At 27.5% G+C, this 10,832-nt stretch overlaps 1 protein-coding gene across 2 annotated transcripts in view; it reads right to left on the reverse strand.

Annotated features, from left to right (window-relative positions):
* Positions 1-10,352, reverse strand: part of LOC129983879 (putative inorganic phosphate cotransporter) — a 79,863-nt gene extending 69,511 nt beyond the window's left edge. For both annotated transcript variants that reach the window (XM_056093559.1, XM_056093558.1), the window contains exon 1: positions 10,198-10,352. The gene's annotated coding sequence lies outside the window, so the exon portion shown is untranslated. The remainder of the gene's footprint in view (positions 1-10,197) is intronic.
* Positions 10,353-10,832: the final 480 nt, after the last annotated feature.

Below are 10,832 nucleotides of genomic sequence, written 5' to 3' on the forward strand. Positions count from 1 at the left end.
ACAGTCAATTCTTAGTTGAATTTGGTTCAAAACTTAGCAGGTGTCTACACTATCGATGTTAAATCTGTGTACCGAATTTCATCTGTCTAGCTCTCGTCGTTTTATAATTAACGTGCTAATTTATATTCGAACAGACGGACAGACTGGCATCCTCTAAACCGATTTTACTCAAAGAAATCTCAATTTTGGTGTAAACACGTCATTCCAAATTTCAAAACGTTTATCTCAAAGTGTTTTTGAGTTATTTTTGTCAGAAACAGACAGATGGACATTTCACAAAAAGAATGTTTTTCGAATTCAGGGAGGTCTAAAATGTGGAGATTTATCAAAATCTCGAGTTCGAATTTTTTGATGATTACTATACTTGCTGTATATTATGTGTAAGAGAAAATAAAAATACAATAAAACCTAAATAAAGGGTAATTAATCTAAATCTATAAAGTTATCTAAAGATTTTAGCCAATAAAATCATGCTTGTTTCAGATGGTTATTATAATAATAGTATTTGTTACTTAAAAATTTATAATCACTCCTAACCTTATTGCAGTCTAGATTCATTCTTCCTAATTCTTCCTCTTTTTTTTTTTTTCCCTTGATACATCCGGTGAACATACCTCTATGATTATGCTTTCGATTTATCGTTTTCAACATCTGGGGAAACCAAAAATATTTGCATTTTTCAAAAAAATTAAGCACTTTTAAGGTATTTAAAATAGTTTTCAAAATTAAGTACTTTTCATGAAACTATGCATTCGGGAAAGCCATATAAACCACTGAAAATTGAAACTAATTCATCTGTTTTAAAAGCGAGAATGGAGACAAATTGTGAAAGTAAAAAGTATTTGTTTTCAACATCAAAATGAATTTTTGATGAAGTACGAATTTTCACAAGAGGTTTGTTGTGATCATCTTAAAAAACAATATTGAAATTGAAAAATATTTCATATTGTAATTACAGAATCTGGCAGAATAATTTTCTCAAAAGATTTTAAAATAAAATCAAGACAAAGACACTGTGCAAGCCACTTACAAACAAGCAAATTGATGAGTCTAATATTGAAAGTAACTTGAATGTCTGAGATGACCAAAGTGCATGACGTAAGATTTTTTCTTGATTAGTAAAGCAAAATAACTGATTATTTATTTTTAAAGGAAAATAGCCAATGTGAATATCTAGATAAATATGCAAATGTATTTATTCGGATATTTATTTTTTCAGTTAATTATATTCATTTAAAACACCTATTCTGGATTTATAACATATAAATTTTTTACAACTTCTTAATTTTATAAAAAAATTTCAAAAATTCGTTAGAAAAAGTAATGAATTTTTCAATGAAAGTTTGATTTAAACAATAAACATTTTTATGTGTGTATAAAAGTATTTTTTTGTTTTTGTTTTTAAAGATCAACTATAGCTAAATTAATAAAAAAAAAGAAAATGTTGAGTTTTGTCTTAAAATAAGAGCCGACAATCAGAGACAGAACTGTGTACTATTCTTTACAAATTCTCAGGCGATGGTTTAAACATTAAAAGATCCTTAAGATATTAAGATCAGACTCGCAGTCTGAATTCTCAGACGAATTGCACAATATCCTTTTCATTTTTTAATGCTGTCTCATTTATTTATAAGTGATGTACAATTTCCTGTTCTTTGTTTACTTCAGTGGTATTTTATTCGTTTATTTACTTCTTCTTTCTTCCGTTTAATTACACGATGAATAGTTGAGCTTCGTTGTTTTTTCAGATATCAAACAGTTTCTTTCTTCTTTATTTTTGCACTGTTAAACGACCTGAAAATGTTAGAAATTCTTTCACTTGCATCAAATGCAACAAATTCACTTAAAATGCACAAAACCGTTCTAACTACAACTTCCTCTTAAATTCATTCACTATAATAATGAATTCATATTCTTTAATTTTTTCCACAATTTGCTTCATTAATATAACTCATTATTTACTTTGTAATGAATAAGATCTGTGTTCAGTTGAATATTAACTTCATTTGCAGCTAATTTTATAAATGAAAGCTAAACCAACGATTTTAGGGGAGTGCAACGTTCTTGAATTTAACGTTCTTAACCTCCAGGCATAACAAGTGAATAAAGTAATGGCATGGCAATGAGATTACTTAGTAAGCGTTTGTGCTTAAAAAATACAGGACTTACTTAAGAGATTGACCTATTTATTATTAACTAGCCGCCTTTGGCGACGAGCCGGTTCGCCAATCTTAATGTTCGTTTAAATTTTAATAATGAAATAGGTTGAACCGGAGTTTAACCCCCTTCTTCGCCAAGTTGCGATAACGCTCCAAAGCTGGCAATCTTTATTATGCACTATAATTGAACATCTGCTCCTTTGCTTTTGAACATTTCGCAAGGTCGTTGTTGGCGATTTTTAAAAATTGCTCCAAGCAGGAGGTTAAACTCCGGTCGTACCATTAAATATTTTACGCAATTCCAACTTTAATAGATTCTTCGGCAAAATATTTTAAAACTTCAAATTTTGATAGTCATATAATTCACTCATAATATTATAAGGGCCTTCAGTCATAGCCTGATATGTATCTCTTTAATTTTCTGTTACCCCTCGTAGAAATTATGCTTTAAATTAAAGTGTAAAGGATTAATCTGCAATTAATATAATAATATTTTTTACTGAAACAAAGCATTTTTTTAATACTATGATTACTGATAATAGAGTCACTCAGCGTTTACACTTTATGGGCACTAAAGAATATCTTTCTTAATTTATGTAATATCTCAAGAATTTGTCAACAAAAATTTCTCAGATTCATCATGAACAGATCGATTCATTAACAATGTTTAATTTTAAATGCATCAGACACTAAAAAAATAAAATGAATCGTTTAAAATAATCGGTCGAAAACAGGTTTTAAAAAATACTTAAAAAACGATGTACTTAAAACTATAAGCATATACAAAAAAATATATAACTAACAGAAATACAATTTACTTAAAAAAGCATGCAACTAACCTAAAAATAATTTAAATCATCCGTTGGTTGCCATGTCAACAGTCAGAAAACAATGCGCATGCGTGAATTTTCTTCGCCAGTTACGTTAACGCAAGTGCGTGAATTTTTCTACGCCAATTGGGGTAACGCTATGCAGATTATACATTTTTAATTTCCTTTATTCTGTGTTATTTTAATTCAAAAGTACTTCAGAATGAATGTGAAACATGGATTAATTAACAATGTTTAATTTTAAATGCATAAAACATTAAGAATATAAACAGAATCGTTTGAAATAATCCGCCGAAAAATGTTAACCCTAGCCTCAATTCTGTTGGGAGAAAAAAATAACTGAAAGTCGGCGGTGGGGAAAATGGAAGATTTTTTTGGCGGAAAAGTTGGCGGTGGGGAAAATGGAAGATTATTTTGGCGGGAAAGTTAGTTTTTAACTAATAATTAAAATTCTAATTAAAATTTCAAAAAAAGGGACCCCAGGTGCACATTCCCGACCTCTAAGGTATACATGTACCAAATTTGATAGCTGTATGTCAAATGACCTGACCTGTAGAGCGCCAACACACACACACACACACACACACACACACATTGAGCTTTATTATAAGTACTAGCCGCCTTTGGCGACCAGCCGGTTCGCCAATCTTAATGTTCGTTAAAATTTTAATAATTAAATATTTTATGCAATTTCTACTTTAATAGCTTCTTCATCAAAATATTTTAAAACTTCAAATTTTGATTGTCATATAATTCATTCATAATATTATAAAGGCCTTCAGTCATAACGTAATATGTATCTCTCTCATTTTCTGTTAGCACCCGTAGAATGTATGCTTTAAATTAAAGTGTAAAGAATGAATCTTCAATGAATATAATAATATTTTTTACTGAAACAAAGCATTTTTTTTTTATAATCTGCTTACTGAAAATAGAGTCACTCAGCGTTTAAACTTTATGGGCACTAAAGAATATCTTTTTTAATTTATGTAATATTTCAAGAGTTTGGCAGATCAATTAAATAACAATGTTTAAATTTAAATGCATCAAACACTAAGAAAATAAAACGAAACGCTTAAAATAAACGGTTGAAAAAAGGTTTTAAAAAAACTACTTAAAAAACGACGTACTTAAAACTATAAGCATATAGAAAAAATATATAACTAACATAAATACAATTTACTTACAAAAGCATGCAACTAACCCAAAAATAATTTAAATCATCCATTGATAACGTTGTCATGGCAACAATCAGAACACAAAGCGCATGCGTGAATTTTCAACGCCAGTTACGTAACGCAAATACGTGACTTTTTTTCTACGCCAGTTGGGGTAACGCTATGCGGATTAGAAATTTTTAATTTCCTTTATTCTGTTTTATTTTAATTCAAAAGTACTTCAGAATGAATCTCAAAGATCGATTCATTAACAATGTTTAATTTTAAATGCATCAAACATTAAGAAAATAAACAGAACCGATTGAAATAATCCGCCGAAAAATTTTAACCCTAGCCTCATTACTGTTGGGAGAAAAAAAACTGAAGCCTTTTTCGTTTGGCGGTGGGGAAAATGGAAGATTTTTTTGGCGGGAATGTTGGCGGTGGGGAAAATGAAAGATTTTTTTGGCGGGAAAGTTAGTTTTTAATTAATAATTAAAATTATAATTAAAAATTCGAAAAAAGGAACCCAGGTGCACATTCCCAACCTCCAAGGTATACATGTACCAAATTTGGTAGCTGTATGTCAAACGGTCTGGTCTGTAGAGCGCCAACACACACACACACACATTGAGCTTTATTATAAGTATAGATAGATAATAAATAAAGAATAAAGAAGATATATTTTACATGAATATCTTTTGGTAAAATCGGTCCAGATTCAAGTCGATGTGGTAAAGCTATGACGATTTAGACATTTTCTTGATTAATGATAGTTTATAAGTATCTTGATAATGCAATGAAGGATAGAATTTTTCTATTTCTTTAATTGCGATGTTATCGCTTTTTCAATTTTTCCAAAGAATCTTGTGAAAATCCTTCAAGGTTGCGAGGCTAAGATCATTCTGGATGTTTTTATTCCTAACAAACTACGGCTTGTTATTGATCTGTCTAACTGTCATATTTTGTAATTTTTCTAATGCTGTATGTAATATGAGTCCTGGCGAAATCGCGCAAATAAGAGATGAATACGATATGAGGGGTGAGAGAGTCTTGCTAAAAAGAAGTTTGTTCTTTTGCGAGATCTTGGATTGAATATGGAGTAGAGTTTAGCCATTCTAACTACATTCTAGCTCCTTTGTAAGTATTTTTGATCTTGGTAATATGTTTTTGAATATTAAGTGCTTATACAGTGTTACGCCAAAATACATTGTAATGCTGCACCATGGAAGTTAAACCGTCGAGATGGAAAGATGCATATTTAATATTCATCCCTTATGTCAATGCAGTCAGTGGTTGTGAATAGGAAGGATAACTATTTCTTTCTAAAATACATTATGGATATTAATCAAGTTTTCAAAACACTTCAAAACATTTTTAAAAACCTGGAATTAAAAAAATTTTTAATAGCGGGTAACATTTTAAATACATTTTTCATTCTAACAGATATTGTAAATAAGTACCTAGCTTCCTCATTAAAATGTTACGTTTAATAATTATTTAATTTAAAATCCTTTTCCTGGAAGTCATGTTTTAGTCTTTGTTAATGATTAATTTTCGAAATTTTTAACGAAAAATGCTTGAAATTAAACAAAAGGAAATTTGAATTTCAATGAAGTAAAAAATAAATACGATTTAAAAAGAAAATAATGATTTTATTTTTTCAAATGATTGAGTTTATCTTTTAGAAAAAATAAAAAGATATTATTTTTTCACTTTGGAAGATACTTCACTTACTTAAAATATTGCGTATTTCATTTTAAAATACATAAATAACATTTTAACATTTTTATGACAATGTTACTTATTTACTTATTACTTATATGTAGATTTAATTTACTTCATCTGGATTTCTTTTACACTGATATATATTCATAAAAATGTCTATCAACATTGGTCTATTAACAAATTTAACAAAACAAACCGTCCAAACAAATTTAGTTTCAAGATGAAATTTCTGAAGAACAGAAAAATGTGTTTAAAAACATAAAAAATGTAATTTCCTAAAATATCTGGCATACAGAAAAAAATTGTATAATTACTCATATAAATGAAAGTAATAAACATACAAAATTTCAAGATCATGACTGTCCAATTATTTTGTTGGTTTGATATGAAATGACTCAATTATGAATTAATCAAAATAAATTATTAAGAATGAATTGATTAAAGGCTCCAAAATAGCACATAATTAAAATATAAATATTTATATTTTTAGTACGCTTATAAAAGCGACTTTTAAAAATTTGCTTTTTATTAAATTTAGTTATGGAGTCCATTTATACGTTTCAAAATATTTTCCTAAATATGAAAGCTGTGTTTTAGATCTAATCTAATAATTATTTAGATCAGAGAGAAAAAAAAATAAATGATTATATCTATGTAAGTCATTTAATTCATTAAGAAAAATAAGCTTTAACAGAAACTGTAATTAACCGACTTTTAATAAATTTCATTTCGAAATATCTTATTTAAATTACGTATAAAATGCTATCCTCGTTTAAAACTCGAAAATATCGATAAAATTATTAATATTATCGATATTTTTCCCTATTTTGTTCTTTTATTCATTTATTTTTCTCTTTCAAAGTAACTCTGACCTTCCAATAATCGGCTCATTTAATTCAAAAGAACAATGAAAATAAGAATCACGGACGCTTTATAATGTTTTACATATTTCTATGAAAATAATTAAAAGATATTTCCCCAATATATTGAAACTAAAACTGGAAAAAGGATTTTTAACCAGTAACAGTACTATTAAAGTTAAAATACCCAATATCGTGACATATAGGTTAATTGTTTATCGATTATTTATGTTTAAAAATGGCACTTATAAATTCAAAACTATTTAGTATTATTAATGTTAAAAAACCATACCATGCTATATAAGTTTTGTTTATCGATTATCTGCTCTAAAGAATGTCACTTATAATTTCAAAATTGGTGATATGAATAATTTAAAAAATATTTCGATGTTATAATAAAAAATATTTCGATGTTACAATATTAATGTTTAAAAGTTAAATGCATTTTTGGGAGGGGGCAGTTAACTGAATAATCCAAGTTAACTTTTAAAAATTTCTAAAGATTACATTAAAAAAACGATTTAGAAACTTTTTTAACAGTGAACGCAGCTCTTAGCTTAGTCAGAAATAAAAAAATATATAAAAATTATGTGAGCAAGTTTTCGAAGAGAAGTAAAGTTTTCTATTGTATTAATTTGTGATGCTTGCGATATTTCTTATGCTTTTCACATTACATCGTTAATTCAGTTATCCTTATTCATTTAATACTAAATTAGTCCTAACCATTTAAATCTGCAGATTCTAATTTATGCCACCTTTTCTGAAACAATTCTAAAATCGTCTAATTTTTATGGGAAACATTTTTGCTTATCTTAATAAAAAGCTGCTTGTGTAATATTTATTGTGGTATTTGCAGACAAAAAATACAAATGACAGAAAAAATGACATTTGATATATTATATATAGAGAGAGAGAGGATGCATTGATTTTGCTTGATATATTTTCAATCTATCTTCCAAAAAGCGACTTATTTAAAAAATAATAATTCAAAATTGATTTTCATATTGTACCGTTTACTGGTCTGTCGCTATTTTTCCAAAAACATCTAACTGAATTTGCATTCGAAAATGAAAATTCTTTTTTTTATAATCAAAGTCTATTTTATTTTATTAGTTTAAAAATAAGAATTATTAGAATGAATGTTCAAAAGTTGTGTAAAAATTGTTATTTCCCACCAGCATTCCATATAACTTTTACAAATTTTAAGAATAGAGTTTAGCATAGAGAGAGTTACACATAGTGCTACAATCTAAAATTTTTATTGAAATATTTGTTTCAAATAAAAGTTCAAAAATAACAAATAATTTTCAGCATTTAAATATTATTTTTTTTCTAAATATTTTCTCGAATTTTCATATTATTTATTGCAAGTAATTATATCTAATACTATGACAAATAGCACAATTCAATCTGGAAATTATTAAATTTTACTTACCATTTGAAATTTCTGCAAGAGAAATTTCTAAGATTCTTTTTTAATATCTTCTTAGAAATGCTTTTATCGCCAAAATCTTAGAGAATTTTTCTCAAATCAAAATATTCAAAAGGGCCCAACTGCAATTTATTTGCTCTATCTTCGAACAATAACCTTCATTTCTAACAAAAAATCTCCTCTGCCGACTTCTACTTCCTTCTCAATAAAGCAGATGTTCTGATACCGAACAAGCTTTCTTATTCACATATATAATCATTATGTTTATGTAAATAAGTTCTGTTCTGATGCAATAATATTTTCATTCCATTCCACGAATTCTTCGGCATTCTCACTGAGAAAATCTAAATCATCTCTTAGTTTCCGAGCTTGTTGCCATCTGATAGTATAAAAAAAATTTATTCATGTCTGAAACAGAAAATTTGTCTACTTGCAGATGATTAAAATTATCAATTCGTACAGAGTTCATTTTCAACAGGCTTTTCATCTAACTGTTAATTGATATTTATTAGACGGACAAGAAAATAACGACATATTTGCGCATATCACAACTTTTTATTTTAATTAATTGGCTATACAAGCAGAAATTAGCAAATATTTTTTCAAGCGTAAGTGATTTTTTTCTGATTTTTGACTGGTTAAAAGCGGATTCATTTTCATAATATTATCGTTTGGAATTTTTAAAAGAAATATCAGACGATTTTATATATTTGAATAAGCTTATTTGTGTTAAGAAATGAGGCAACAGTATAAACATTTGTAATATTTATTCAGTTGTATTAGAATCTATAATGCTACAAACGGTTTGCAGTGTTTAATTGGTGTAATTTTGGTCTTAGTTAAATGTCAAAATTTTCAAAAATTTTGTGCAAACTTTTTTATAAAAGATATATTTCATTTTATAATCCTTTCACAATGGCAATAACGACAGTAATATTCTTAACATGAAATTTAATAGTTATTAAAGGATTTAATACATTCTACAAATATTGCTCACCAAGATGGAAAATCAATTTTCTGTATAACATAAAAACTGCAAATAAAAATGTTCTGAAATTATTTTTAAAAAAATTAAATCAAATTAATCTTTAAATTTTTTAATCTAATTATTTAAGCATGAATTATGCAAGGAAAAATCAGGATATTTCTCACAAAACTGAGACGAATCAGGGTCTTTTTTTAAATCTTGGACAATCAGTCTAAATTGATGACTGTCCTGGAAATCTGGAGTATCTATCTAATTTGAACAAAATTTTTTCCTCAAATGTATAACGTAACAAAGGAAAACTTTCAAGAACAAATTATTTTTTAATAATTTAAATAATTTAATAAACATTCAGTCAGTAAATCTAACAAACCCTGCATTGCTTTAAAATAATTTTTTTGTTAATTAAGTAAAATAAGAAAGATTTCAATGTTTCAACATGTTCAAAATTTTTATCATTTTTTCTCATTTATTAACAAATTTTTATCAACTCACTTTCTTGTCTGTTTTTTGTCGATTCGGTACAAACTTTGCAATCGATTTTAAATTTACTTCTCGATGAGATAGATTTTAAACATAGGTGAGAATTAAAAGACAGTGCTATATTAATTTCCTTCTTTGTCTATTTATTTGTTTATCTATTCTGTACAAATTGTTACAATCGATTTTAAACTAATCAAATAATATACAACTTCCCCATGAGCTAGAGATTTGAAACTTTAAACATAACTAACAGCAATGGAATATTGACTCGCTTTTTTTTCCTGTTCCCCATACAGATTGCCCCGAAAATCTGTGATTGCAAAATTTTACAAAATAGTTATTTTAAAAAAAAATTATTTAAATAATTATTTGTAGCAGGTCCATACCTTTATAAAAATAATCAAAGAATAACAATGGAAATAAAAAAGAGGAAACACTACTTTATGTAAATGAACGTTCATACAAATGAGCGTTCAATTATCCTACTGCGTTGGCGCTAATTCGGAAGCTAAAGAATAAAAAAATGCATACGAACTCTCTGTTTTATTAATAGAAAATCTCACCTTCTCAGAATTTTTCTAAGTAAGCAGGATCCTCAGGCAGTCAGTCGTCTGGGAGGACTCAGACACTGGATTTTGATAAAGCGTTTTGCTTCTCTCTGTTTTAAAAAACACAGCGAATGACTGGCACAAACTTCCCGCCACCCTTCCGTCGGAAAAAAGAATTCGACCTTCAAAAGATTCGATTCGCAACGCGCAGGAAAAATCTTCTTCCGCAAAATAATAAAAAAAAAGAGCTCTCTGATTGATAAAAAGCTCGTTACATAAATTTGCTACCGATGATTTAGCAGCAATTTTCATCAACTCAAACGGAATTGAAGATGTGTAAATATAAACATAAGTTTATTTTATTAAAAACAAACAAAAACAACTCGTAGCCTTGGATGAATTGAAGAAATATCGATTTGTCTTTTTGAAAAAAAGTGTGAAAGAGTTTGATGTATAAATCCATTAAAGTACGTAAAAAAAATTTTAGATTAAAATTATGATTTGGGGCATTTGAATATAAACTTGTATTTACTTGCATTTCTCTTTCTTTACTGCTTTTCCAGAATCTTAAATTATTGTTAAAAAAGTCATATTCGTTAAGCGAATTTTTAAAAGTCACTGAAATATATTCTTCTTCCGTAAATATATCA

The sequence above is a fragment of the Argiope bruennichi genome, chromosome 9 (assembly GCF_947563725.1).
Source record: "Argiope bruennichi chromosome 9, qqArgBrue1.1, whole genome shotgun sequence".
NCBI classification, from domain to species: Eukaryota; Metazoa; Arthropoda; class Arachnida; order Araneae; family Araneidae; genus Argiope; species Argiope bruennichi.